Here is a 14750-nt window from a genome sequence, read left to right as displayed (position 1 = left end):
AAGGCCATCTTGATTTTTCTTTTTCTTTCGCATTTAAGTGTATCTGCTTCTTGACACTTATTAGACTACACCATTCTTTTCTGCAACAGTCGGCTTGATAGAAATGCTCTGACGGGACCAGTCTCCTCAAATATCTCCAACCTAATAAATCTCAGTGAATTGTGAGTACAAACTCTCCAAGAAAATACTTTGATGTGCTTTTACCATAATCTTAGTGATGGTTAATTAGCTTTTACATGGTTTTATATTCTCTTCCAGAAATTTCGCGCACAACAATTTGAACGGCTCTTTACCCAACCTAACTGGATTGAATGCCCTCAATTATGTGTGAGTACATGGCATGGAGCTGTCATTTGCAGTTTCAGTTTTCCGGGTTGTTCTTGTGTTGTACTGATAAATCCTAATGATTTTACTTCAGAGACCTTAGTTACAACTGTTGACAGTAGTAACAGCTGGCAATGCCACATCAGCTTAACTAATTGACTATTGGTTGTTATGTTGGTTAGAGGTGTTATAACTAACTGATATAGTAAACTGATATAGTTACTGAAGTTACTGATGTAAATCGTGCAACCTATATAAGAGGATATGGCACTACTGTAATCTTCAATTCAGATCAATACAAAAGTTTCTTTCTCTAAAAACATTCATTCTTGCTCTAGAACTCTTCTTTCTTTTCCTTTTCTTGTTTGAAGTATTCATTGCAGATCAGGATTCCTGTATACGTTAACATGGTATCATCGCCGTGTACGTTCTTCGTGGCTATCGTCTTCCGCTCATGGTAGTTGTTGCCGAAGATCATTCTTGGTAACTTCGTGTAGTTTCATCAGTGTTGTGCGTTCTGTTGGAGGCCTGGCTTTTCTTGCAAGTACAGTATGTTTTCTGCACTCTATCTGTTTGTGAAAATGTCTCAAAGTCTTTTCTTCTGGGTTTGTTGATTTTTTGTGTGAAAGAAACAAAGGCCGATGCCATCTTTCTGCAATTTTGATTTGAGATATAAGGCCGAAGCCATTATCTCGGTGTAAACTCCATAAGGCCGATTGCCGGAGTGTAGTTCTTATGCAATTCTGTTCTCCTTCTTCATTCAAGGCCGATTGCCGAAGAAAGGTGTATTTTGTGATATCTGTGGTTCTATATCTTGTTGTTTGAAATCTTGGGTTGTATTTGTGATAATCTTTCGTGTGTAAAGATGGCTGAATGTAATGTTAGAATTGAGAATCTGTTAGGGATGTTGACAGTAAAGTTGCAAGATGATAATTTTGTGAAATGGAGTTATCAATTTTCATCTGTGTTGAGGGGGTATGATTTGTTTGACTTCTTTACTGGAGAAGCACCATGTCCACCTAAGTATGTGATTGATACAGCATCTGGGGTTACTAATGAAATTAATGCTGCTTATAAAGATTGGGTGAAAAAGGATCTAGCTTTGTTAAGTTTGCTAATTGCAACTCTTTCGGATGATGCTATGGAACATGTAATTGGGTGTAAAACATCTTATGAAGCTTGGAAATGTTTGCAAGAAAGATTTGCCTCTGTCTCAATGGTTCGTATGAATCAGCTTAAAACTGAATTGCATACTGCTCAGAAAGGTGGTGATTCGGTTGATAAATTCTTAATGAGACTAAAAGGGATAAGGGATCAATTAGTATCTGCAAGAGAAAAGGTTACTGATAATGATTTCATTATTGCTGTTCTTTCTGGTTTGCCTGCTGACTTTGAGATGATTAAGACAGTCATATTGGCAAGAGATTCTCCTATGTTTATCAAAGATTTTCGAGCACAATTGCTTGTAGCCGAAGGCAGTATTGAATCTAGAATGCACTCTTTATCTAGTTCTATGTCTGCTATGGTTGTTCAAGGTGAAGGATTACAAGGCTTTCAAGGGTATGAACATGGTGAGAGCTCTAATTCTCAGAGGTCTCAGGGTAGTCTCAGCAATGCTACATTCGGTAACAACTTTCAGAGAGGAAATGGTTTTAATGATCAGTTTGGCAGTAATTTTCAGGGAGGAAATGGTTTTTCAGGAATTGGAAATGGTAATGGTAGTAGAGGTTTTCAGTCTTCACAGAGAGGAAGTTCTAATAATAAAAAGTTTGGAGGTGGGAATAACAATTCCAGGTTTGCATCAGGGTTCCATAACAGAAATGGGAATAATGGTTACTCTGGGAATAATGGCTACTCTGGAAGTGGTAAGAGTGTTGTAGGATATGAATCTGCAAGTAATGGGTTCATCTCAACTAATTCATCTGCTGGCCATGGCAATTCTAAGTCCAATTGGAATGGGAATACCAATTCTAAGTACTCGGTATCACCTGAATGTCAGATATGTTCGAGAAGGTGACACACTGCACCAAACTGCTATGAGAGTGGAGGTTCACAGTCTTCTGGTTCTGTAATCTGTCAGATATGTGGAAAGCGGGGGCACATAGCTCTTGAATGCTTTCACAGGAACAACTTTGCATATCAGGGAAATCCTCCACCACCACCATCGATTGCAGCTATGACAGCTCAAGCGAATGTCACTCAAACTGAAGGATCTGGTGTTGGTTTTACTGCTGAAGAAAACTGGATATTGGATTCAGGTGCAACTCATCACATGACTGCAAATTTACATCATCTTAATCATGTTATTCCTTATACTAGTGATGGAACTATTACAATTGGGAATGGTACAGGATTGAAAGTAACACATATTGGTTCCACAAGCATTCCTCTTTCTAAACAATCTTTGATGTTAAGAAATGTGCTCTGTGTACCTAAAATCACTATGAATTTACTTTCTGTTAAGAAGTTATGCAGAGATAATGGATGTTGGTTTATATGTGATGATGTTGTCTTCTTCATACAGGACAAGACAACAAGGAAGATACTGTACACAGGGATAAGTGATGATGGGGAGCTGTTTTCAATTCCAGCCAATGTCTTTGCGCAGTCTTTTGCTGCAAAGTTGGAGCACTGTGCTGGTTTTGTTGGAAAGAAGATTCAAGTATCAAGGTGGCATAAGCGGTTAGGACATCCGTCAGAGGAGGTGCTTGCTGTAATGCTGCAGAAGTTTAATAATAGTGTCAAAGTAGATAGTTGTGAGTCCATATGTTCTTCTTGTATGAGTGGTAAAATGAGAAGACAGTCATTTCCAGTAAGACAAAATACTGCTACATATTTGTTTGAGAAAGTTCACACTGATGTATGGGGGCCATCTCCAAAGGTGTCTGTACAGGGTTGTAGATACTATGTGAGCTTTGTAGATGAATATTCACGATTTTTGTGGATTTTTCCAATGAATACCAAGTCTGAAGTGTTTTCTGTATTTATTAAGTTCTGTGCTTTTATACAAACTCAATTCAGTGCTTCACTTAAGTGTTTACAATCTGATGGAGGGGGAGAGTATATAAGTAGAATGTTTGTTGATTTTTTTGATACAAAGGGTATAAAACACATGATTTCGTGTCCTTATACCCCTCAGCAAAATGGACTTGCTGAGAGGAAACACAGACATGTGGTTGAGACTGCAGTGACATTCATGACAGAAGCAAAGTTACCAGCTCAATTCTGGTTTCATGCCTGTTCACATGCTGCATTTCTAATAAACAGAATGCCATGTAGAATATTGCATATGAAATCACCATATCAGGTGTTAATTGGACAAGAACCTGATGTTCAAACTCTGAAGATTTTTGGGTCTGCAGTGTATCCATTCATGAGGCCTTATAATGCAAATAAACTTGAACCAAGAATAACTCAATGTGTATTTCTGGGATATATGATGGGATATAAGGGAGTAGTATGTTATAACATTGGTTCAGGGAAATTAATTCTTTCAAGACATGTTGTACATGATGAAGAGATATTTCCTTATCAGAATATACAAGTGTCAAAGATATCACAGTCTAGTTCTTCTTCTTTCCAGAATTCAAGGCCTATTGCAATTCAATTACCAAGGGATCCAATTACTCCATCTTCAGTGCATCAAGATAGAGGATCTGCACAAGCTATAGAAGTCATTTCAAATTTTCAAGGCTCAGATCCGGTAGCTTCAGGAAACTCTGATATGGTAGTGTCTCCATCTTCAGAGTCTGCAGTAAGTCCACCTTCTGATGATCCGGTTACATCTTCTCACCATCATGTCTCAAGTCCACCAGATTCAAGGTTACCAATTTCTCAAGCAATTGTCTCACATGATATTTAAGCACAGAATGGTAATGAACATTCTATGGTGACAAGGTTGAAGTCTGGTGCTATCCTAAGAAAAAATTATGCAGCCTTAACTGCAACATTTCCAGAGTTAAACACCTTGCAGATAACAAATGATGATCCTTTTGTGGGAGGTTTCTCCTTTATTTCAGAGATTGCAGATTCATTAGAACCTACATGCTTTAGACAAGCAGCATCTCTTTCTCATTGGCAACATGCAATGCAAGAGGAGTATGATTCACTTCGAATTCAAGGTACTTGGAATTTAGTACCTGCACCAAATCACAGATCAATAATAGGAAGCAAATGGGTGTATAAGGTGAAAAGAAATCCTGATGGTACTGTATCACGGTATAAAGCAAGATTGGTTGCTCAAGGGTTTTCTCAAGAGCATGGTGTAGATTATTCAGATACTTTTAGTCCAATTGTAAGACATACAACAGTAAGACTCATTCTTGCCTTGGCTGCAATGAATAAATGGGAATTGAAACAACTTGATGTCAAGAATGCATTTCTGCATGGTGAGTTACAAAAAGAAGTTTATATGAAACAGCCACAGGGGTTTGTTGATTCAAGTCATCCCGATTATGTATGCAAACTCCTCAAGTCACTATATGGACTCAAACAAGCCCCAAGGGCTTGGAATTCAAAATTTACAAGCTACTTGGTGACAATGGGGTTTACTGCATCAGTATCTGATACCAGTTTGTTCATTAAAACTGATAACAATGATATCATCATATTATTGCTCTATGTTGATGATATAATATTGACTGGATCATGTGTGACTAAAGTACAACTCGTAGTTCAAGAACTCTCCTCTGTGTTTGACTTAAAGGATTTGGGGAAGCTGACATATTTCCTTGGTTTACAGATTCAATATAAACCAAATGGAGATATTTTTGTAAATCAGTCAAAATACATAAAGGATTTACTTCATAAGGCAGGTATGGATTCTTGCAAGCCTGCTAATACACCATGTAAACCACATAATCAAATGATGATGACAGAAGGGGAGTTACTTTCAGATCCTAGTTCATACAGAAGCATTGTTGGTTCCTTGCAGTATCTTACGTTTACTAGACCGGATATTGCGTTTGCTGTGAATACAGTTTGTCAACACATGCATTCACCAACTGAAGTTCATTTTGGTGCTGTAAAACGGATTCTTTGATATCTTCATGGTACAATGCAACATGGCATAGTCTATTCTTCACACTCACAGATGCATCTCACGGCTTTCTCTGATTCTGATTGGGCTGCGGATCTTAATACCAGAAGATCAGTAACTGGATATGTTGTTTTTCTTGGAGACAATCCTATTTCGTGGCAATCAAAGAAACAAACTTCAGTATCCAGAAGTTCTACAAAAGCTGAATACAAAGCCCTTGCTCATACAGCTGCTGATATAGCTTGGGTTTGACACATTTTGAGGGATTTGAAGTGTGTTTTACTTCAACCACCTGTTATTAATTGTGATAACATGTCAGCTATTGCATTAAGTTCGAATCCAGTGTTCCACTCCAGAATCAAACATTTGGATACCGATTATCATTTTGTAAGAGAGAGGGTACAAAAAGGCGATCTTGTCGTGGCATATGTTCCTACTGATGAGCAAACTGCCGATGTTCTAACAAAGGGTCTTCACAGTCCTGCATTTATCAAACATTGCTACAATCTGAAGCTTGGCACCCCAAGCTTAGATTGAGGGGGGATGTTGACAGTAGTAACAGTTGGCAATGCCACATCAGCTTAACTAATTGACTATTGGTTGTTATGTTGGTTAGAGGTGTTATAACTAACTGATATAGTAAACTGATATAGTTACTGAAGTTACTGATGCAAATCGTGTAACCTATATAAGAGGATATGGCACTACTGTAATCTTCAATTCAGATCAATACAAAAGTTTCTTTCTCTAAAAACATTCATTCTTGCTCTAGAACTCTTCTTTCTTTTCCTTTTCTTGTTTGAAGTATTCATTGCAGATCAGGATTCCTGTATACGTTAACAACAACTCGTTTGATCCATCAGAAGCTCCGCGTTGGATCTCAACCTTGCCCTCGCTCACCACTATGTAAGTCTGGTGGAGGTTACATGAAAATGTCTTGGTATAGATTGATGAGTCTTGGAAAAGGACAGTGAAATTTAATGTGATATCATTTTGAAATTATTTACTTTTATGATGCCAGCGTTTTAGAAAATGGAGCACTTCAAGGGACTGTGCCAGAGAGAATGTTCAGCCTACCGTCATTGCAGCAAGTGTAAGTAAACTGGCCATTCATCTACGTGCTGCAATTTCAGTAAACTGGCCATTCATATTTTCTGTGATTCAACAGGAAACTGAAAAACAATGCGTTTAACGACACATTTAACATGGGTTTGTTGATCTGCAGAACAATAAGATTGAGAAAATAACTCTGGGTTATGAGTACAAAAATACATTAATGTAAGACAGTTCACGGGCCTCGATCTTAATTTTCTATGATGTTCTGTATTTTCATGGGACAATCATTCTTAGTTGTGACTTTTACATATTGCAGACTTGTTGGGAACCCATTGTGCAGTGAATCTAGCTCGAGTTCGTTCTGTCAGCCTCCACAATCAAATACAAAAACGTATGCTACTAGCACAGATTGTCCATCCATTACATGCCCCGGGGGTCAGCAGCCAAACCCTCATAGTTGTCAATGTGGATATCCTTATGAAGGAACACTGGATTTCCGAGCGCCCTCTTTCGGGGAATTGACAAATGTGACTCTGTATCAATCCCTAGAAAGGAGCCTATGGGAGAAACTTGACCTCATTCCCGGTTCAGTGTCACTTGATAACCCTTTCTTCGACATCGATGACCATCTTAAAGTACATGTGGCTCTCTCTCCACATACAGGAACATATTTTAATAGGTCTGAGATTATCAGGATTGGTTTTGATATGAGCAATCAGACTTACAAGCCGCCAAAGGAGTTTGGACCCTTCATTTTTATTGCAGCTCAATATAATTTCCCAGGTAATTTTAAATCAGTGTTCATATACACTTTCCCTGCATTAGAAGCAATGGTGGAGTCATAAATTATTTGTTGGGTAGGCTAAACTAAAATTATTACCACGAAATCAAATGGTTAATTTTTTTGTTACTTACATGAAGTTACACAATAATAAGCCTAAAAGCAATAATTTGAATTAAGAAATTATATTAGATGTTTGGTGAGGATCATGAGGCTGCTCAGTTGATACTGGTGCGATATCAGTAGATGCAAAAGGTATATCACTCTCTAATTTATCACCATCATCTCTTTTTCTAAAAAATGAATCAATAGTTCTTAACATCTTCATTGAACAGACGTTGACCTAACAAATTGAAAAACAATAAACAAGTTTATATAATAAATTATATTTCTAAGAAATCTTTCAGAAAAAAATATATTAAATTTGAAACTGAACTTTTTAAGTACAAACTCTCAAAATTTAAACAATAAACAAAAAACTCATCAAGAATTAAGAATAAAATTGTCAGAAACTTACCTATTGACGAGAAAAATCAATAAACTTTCACAATTGTAGGCTCAGTCTCTGTGAATTGTACACGAATGTCACCAAAGCTTTCTGAAAAGTGAAAAAAAATCGGCCACTGTTATAGCCTTCAAAAGTTACAGTCTTAAGAAACGTGTAAGTACTCATTAAAATGAATAAAATAATAAAAGTTAATAATTACTCCTAGAAACCTAGAACCGTGTGTGACTACTCCCAATGAAACCTAAAATAATGAAATACTAAAACCTAGTTTTTTAAACTGTGTGACTACTCCCTAGGAAATCTAAAAAGGAAAATTTTATTTAAACTCATGTACCATATTTCTACACCCAACTTACTCTCTCCACCCATATTATTTTTTATTAAAGAATTAATATCTCTTTAAACCCAAATTTATTACCTAAACTAACCTCTTAAACCCAATTCAAAATGTTAAGTTATCTTTACACTCATTCCCTTTATAAAATAACATCTATAATTGAATTTTTTTTTTAAAGAGACGTCCTTGCCCCACCCCCTTCCAACTAGCATTTCCATGGCTAATTTTTTTTATTTATTTATTTATTTTTTTTTGCTACCAAACCCAGACATTTGCCTTTTTTCTTTCTACTAATGTGCATAAGCAACAAATAAAAAATTTATCCCCTTATATTTATCAACAAGCAAGGAATTTTATAATCTAAGAACATTGGTAAGAAGTTTTTCCTTAGAATTTTCCAATTGCAGAAAGTTTAGCAAACCATTCGGGATTGATGAAAAAAATTGAAACCCAAATACTCATCTTCTAAAGTTAAAAAAAATTGAAATCAAACGAACAAAATATTTATAAATTGAGTCATACCTTAGTTGGAGGATTCAAAACTTTAAAATCACCATCTATCAATAAAAAAAACTTGTTTTTCTCTACAAGACCTATTAGGGTTTTAGCCAGAATGAACGTAAGATAAACAAGAAGTGATGGTAGCGTTTAATGAGTTTATTGATAAATTTGAGTTTTATTATTAATTTCATTTTGTATTTAATAGTAATTATGTAACAGGGTAAAATAGACAATTAACAATTTAAATTTAAGTTGGGTGTAAAAATAGATTACATGTGTTCAAATAAAATTTTTCATCTAAAAATAATAAAATATTAAAACCTATAGACTACTCCCTAGCAAACCTAAGAAACGTGTTCAGAACTTTCACTAAAGCAAACAGTTTATTTAATATTTTTAACTCTTTCTTTTTCTAAAAGTAGTCTTACTGTCAGAATGGCCTATAATAATTAAAAATAATAAAATAGTCTAAACTATTAGTATTTTTAAGCCGAAACTAAAGTAAGAGTGGACCTTTTTTGCTTGTTAGAAACTAAAGTAGCCTTGGATAAAGTCCATCAGAATTTCTATTGTAGGGCCCCTGCTGGTAGAGCCGGGGGAATTTGCTTGTTCTGGAATGATACTTCTGTGTCTGTTATGATTTTGAAAGCATATGATCGTTTTATCCATTGTCAGATAAATGAATTATCTACAAATATGTCGTACTTTATCACTTTTGTTTATGCTTTCCCTCAAAAGAACTTGCAGGACTCTCTTTGGGAGGAGATTCTCGCCCTCAACCCTTTAAACCAACCTTGGTGTCTCTTGGGAGACTTCAACAACATTATTGATTTGTCATAAAAATTGGGAGGCTGTCAAATTACTACTATTTTCATGAACAAATTCATCAATTTTTTAAACAAGGGTAATCTCTTATCTCTCTTTGCTTCTGGTATGCCTTTTACTTGGTGTAATGGTCACAATGACAGTACAAGAATCTATGAAAGGTGTTGGAATTTAGATTAGTTATCTTGCGGGCCAAGGATTAGTTTCTTGCCCGTTAAGTTTTTGTTTAGGATTTGTTTTAGTTTTCTCTATCCTTTAAGGATTAGGTTGTGCTTTAGTTTTCTATATCATTTAAGGATTAGGGTTTGCTTTAAGTTTTCACTATATATAGTAGTTCTTGTATTAGTTAGTTTTAATCAAGTCATTCACAATGTAGTCTCTTGGAGTTTTGTAGCCGTTTCGACATTATCGTTTGTTTTAATAAAATTCTTATTGTTTTGTAATCTTGTTCGTAGCGCACTCTGATATTCAACTAAAGGTTGGATCGAGGGTTAGCTAATCCTTGTTGGTTAAATGCCTTCCCTAATTTTAGTCTTCACAATTACCCAATTTTTGGCTCTGACCATTGTCTCATTCTCCTTAATACCAGTGTTGAGATTACAACGAAGAACCATCGCCAATTCAAATTTGAGGCCATGTGGTTGCAACATCCTGAATTTCAGGAGTTTGTTAAGAAGGTTTGGTATTGTATGGATTGTGATAGACCTATCGATAAGTTTAGGGCTTGTATGGGAACTTTTAAATTTCTGGTTAAGAAGTGGAACAAGGAGATATTCGGAGATGTTAGGGAACGTAAAAATAAACTTGTCAATGACCTAAAGGAAGTACAAGATAAACTAATGGCCAATCAACATACTCACAGTAATATTGAGTTGGAATTGAGAATTAGAGAGGACTTAAATGAGCTGCTGAAACAAGAGGAAATTATGTGAGCTCAAAAAGCAAAAGTTAAATGGTTGCAACTAGGTGCCACCATAAGGAAAAAACGAAATGCTCGAGAGAAAATTAAAGATTCTAATGGCTACTGGTGGTTCAAAGGGGAGGGGCTCGAACAAGTTTTTGTGTAGGAGTTCAGGCTGCGTTTTTCTTGTGGGAGTGCACCTTCTTTGGACAAGTTGGAGACCTTAACTGCAAGTCTTCAACCTTGCATCGAGCATCGTCACAATTCCCAACTCCTCCAACCAAACACGGAGGATGAAGTGTGGAATGCTGTGAAGCGCATTGGACCTTTTAAGGCCCCAAGGCCTGATGGTATTGGAGCTGCATTGTATCAGGATTGCTAGGAAGTGGTTAAAGGTAATATAATCTCTATGGTCAATGATTTCTTCCAAAACAACTCTAGTCTTAAACTTATAAACCATACAAATATAGCTTTGGTTCCTAAGGTCGAGAACCCAGAAACAGTTAGTAATTATAGACCTATTAGTCTTTGCAATGTTAGTTATAAGATAATAACAAAGATAATCATTAATAGACTTAAGCCGCTCCTGGATTTTTGCATTTCCAAAAATCAGAGCGCTTTTGTCCCAGGTAGGTCTATTCAAGATAATATTCTCATAGCTCATGAGTTATTTGCTAGTTTTACAAACAAGAAAGGACGAGTAGGGAGTATGGGTGTTAAATTGGACCTCGAAAAAGCTTACGACTTCCTTAATTGGGATTACATTAAACATGTACTCCTTAACTTTGGTTTTGAAAATAAGTGGGTTAATTTAATCATGGAGTGTATTACCTCTGCCTCGTTTTCAGTTTTGGTAAATGGAACTTCGCATGGGTATTTTTATCCTAAAAGAGGCATTTGACAAGGTGACCCTTTGTCGCCTTACATATTTATCCTTTGCATGGAGCCACTAATTCGCAATTTTAATTCGTTGGCAAACAACCATAAGTCTCATGTGGGCATCCTTTCTTCTCAAGAGGTCTAAGAATTTCTAATCTTGTTTTTGCTGATGATTGCCTTCTGTTTGCTAAAGCTACTACTAAGGGAGCTAGGAACGTTATTTGGATGCTTAATTTGTTTGCAGATGCTGCAGGGCAGCAAGTAAATTTCCACAAATCATCTCTTTATTTCTCCAACAACATGGTTAACCAAACTAGAATTGGCATAGTAAATATTCTTCAAATCCAACATAAAACTACTATTGGTAAATACTTGGGAATACATAATATTGTTTTTTTTTTTTTAAAGATCCTGTAAACGAAAATGAGTTACTAAAGCCAATCAACCTTGCCCTCGCTCACCACTATGTAAGTCTGATGGAGGTTACATGAAGATGTCTTGGTATATATTGATGAGTATTGGAAAAGGACAGTGAAAAATTTATTGTGATATCATTCTGAAATTATTTACTGTTATGATGCCAGCGTTTTAGAAAATGTAGCACTCCAAGGGACTGTGCCAGAGAGGATGTTCAGCATACCGTAATTGCAGCAAGTGAAGGTATAAGGAGAATAACGGAGTAATTCATCTACGTGCTGCAATTTCAATAAACTGGTCATTCATCTTTTCTGTGACTCGACAGGAAAATGAAAAACAATGCGTTTAACGACACATTTAACATGGGTGATAACTTCAGTCCGCAACTGACGCTTGTTGATCTGCAGAACAATAAGATTCAGAAAATAACACTGGGTTTTGAGTACAAACATACATTAATGTAAGACAGTTCACGGGCCTCGATCTTAATTTTCTATGATGTTCTGTATTTTCATGGGACAATCATTCTTAGTTGTGACTTTTACATATTGCAGACTTGTTGGGAACCCATTGTGCAATGAATCTAGCTTGAGTTCGTTCTGTCAGCCTCCACAATCAAATACAAAAACGTATGCTACTAGCACGGGTTGTCCATCCATTACATGCCCCGGGGGTCAGCAGCCAAGCCCTCAGAGTTGTCAATGTGGATATCCTTTTGAAGGAACACTGAATTTCCAAGCGCCCCCTTTCAGGGATTTGACAAATGTGACTCTGTTTCAATCCCTAGAAACGATCCTATGGGAGAAACCTAACTTCACTCCCCGTTCAGTTTCACTTAATAACCCTTACTTCGACACTGCTGACCATCTTAAAATACATGTGGCTCTCTTTCCACCTACAGGAACATATTTTAATAGGTCAGAGATTATCAGGATTGGTTTAAATATGAGCCATCAGATTCACAAGCCACCAAAGGAATTTGGACCCTTCAGTTTTATTGCAGCTCCATATAATTTCCCAGGTAATTTTAAATCACAGTGTTCATATACACTTTCCCTGCATTAGAAGATCAATTAAACTGACAGTAAAAAACCCGAATTGTTTCAGACACGCATAAAAGCTCTATGAGCACTGGTGTTATTGTCGGGATATCAGTTAGTTGTCTCGTTCTTGTTGTGGGCCTCGTGGTAGTAGAAATTTACGCCATTAGGCAAAAGAAACGTGCGGAAAGAGCCATTGGTTTAAGCAGGCCTTTCAGTGAGTAACCATTCCTGTTGTGGATGATTTTTAGACTGACATTCTGTCACTAATACTAGATATTGGTCAGCTTATATTCACTACTCTCCTCTATCTTCCAGCTTCTTGGGCGCCAAGCGGAAATGATAGTGGCGGTGCACCACAGCTAAAGGGAGCAAGATGGTTTTCGTATGATGAGCTTAAGAGGTGCACCAATAATTTCTCTGATAGTAATGAGATAGGATCTGGCGGCTACGGGAAGGTTATATATTTAACTCATTCAGTAACAGCTATGAAATTGTGCTTATATATTCAACTCATTCAGTAACAGCTATGAAATTGTGCTTGAAGCTAAAAGATTTTTTTTTTTCTATACTTTTCGGTTGGCTATCCATAGGTTTACAGGGGCATGCTTTCCGATGGACAAGTGATAGCAATCAAAAGAGCTCAGCAAGGATCAATGCAGGGAGGCCTCGAGTTCAAGACTGAAATTGAGTTGCTCTCTCGCGTTCATCACAAAAATGTCGTTGGTCTTTTGGGATTCTGTTTTGAACAAGGAGAGCAGATGCTGGTTTACGAGTTTATGCCTAATAGAACACTTAGGGAAAGCTTGTCAGGTCAGTTCTAGATTTTACTTCTCGCCAATTCATATTTTTAGTTTTATGTCTTTCATTTAGTACCATTGATTTAACACGTAATGATAAGCTTTGTTTTAATATGAATTGCAGGGAGATCTGGTATTCATCTCAATTGGAAGAGGAGACTCCGAATCAGTCTTGGCTCGGCTAGAGGACTGGCTTACCTACATGAGCTTGCAAATCCTCCTATAATTCATAGAGATGTGAAGTCCACCAATATTCTATTAGATGAACATTTAATGGCGAAGGTTGCAGATTTTGGCCTGTCGAAGCTGGTCAATGACAGCGGAAAAGGACATGTATCGACTCAGGTCAAAGGAACAATGGTAAGTTTACAATTAAGCATTTCAAATGTTATCATTTATAACTACCTAAAATGTGCTCAGCTAGGGTAAGCACTAAGCAGGAAAATCGTGTTTTCCAGTGTCAAAATTTCTTGTATTGTAAGTTACCGTCTACACTTTCAGGGCTATCTGGATCCTGAGTACTACATGACTCAACAATTAATCGAGAAGAGCGATGTATACAGCTTTGGAGTCGTTATGCTTGAACTGATAACTGCTAGGCAGCCAATCGAGAAGGGAAAATACATTGTCCGCGAGGTACGGTTGGTGATGGACAAGAATGACGAAGAGCATTACGGTTTGAGGGAGTTAATAGATCGAAACATTCGAAACTCAGGAACTCTTATCGGGTTTGGGAGGTTCTTGGAGCTAGCCATGCAATGCGTCGAAGAATCAGCTGCAGATCGTCCCACGATGAGTGAAGTTGTGAAGGCTATCGAAACCATTCTGCAGAACGATGGCTTGCCGAAAAAGGAACTCAATGACATTACCGGCTCCTTGGATTACAGCGGTGGATACGCTGTTTCAGCGGAAATTGAACCCAAGTAGTAATTATGGAGTGCAACGGAGTTTTGTGTTGTAATTGTAATTTTCTGTATCCATATATACATAAATGTAGCAAAAGAATACACTACTACAAAACCATTTATTAGTGGCGTTATGATAATCGACAAGAAACGTGTATTACTGTCTGATATTAAGCAAAATCCGACAAAAAATGGATGCAGTGGCGGATATACAAAGCGACAGAATTGCCAACGTCAGGAAATGAATTTTTCGACAGAAAATACTCTAAAACCGACAGAAATTGTGTCAGATATAACCGACAGAAAACATGTAAAACCGACAGAAAATATAAAACCGACAGAAATTGTGTCGGATGTAAACGACAGAAAATATATAAAACCAACAGAACTTGTGTCGGCTATAACCGACAAGGAATATATTAATAATAACTAAGTGCA

At 36.9% G+C, this 14750-nt stretch overlaps 1 pseudogene; it reads left to right on the top strand.

Moving 5' to 3' along the window:
• Positions 1-14343, top strand: part of LOC126612800 (leucine-rich repeat receptor protein kinase HPCA1-like) — a 50819-nt pseudogene extending 36476 nt beyond the window's left edge.
• Positions 14344-14750: the final 407 nt, after the last annotated feature.

Source organism: Malus sylvestris, assembly GCF_916048215.2.
Source record: "Malus sylvestris chromosome 4 unlocalized genomic scaffold, drMalSylv7.2 SUPER_4_unloc_1, whole genome shotgun sequence".
NCBI lineage: Eukaryota > Viridiplantae > Streptophyta > Magnoliopsida > Rosales > Rosaceae > Malus > Malus sylvestris.
Note: the sequence above shows the minus strand (reverse complement) of the source record. Positions and strands in the feature narration are given on the sequence as shown.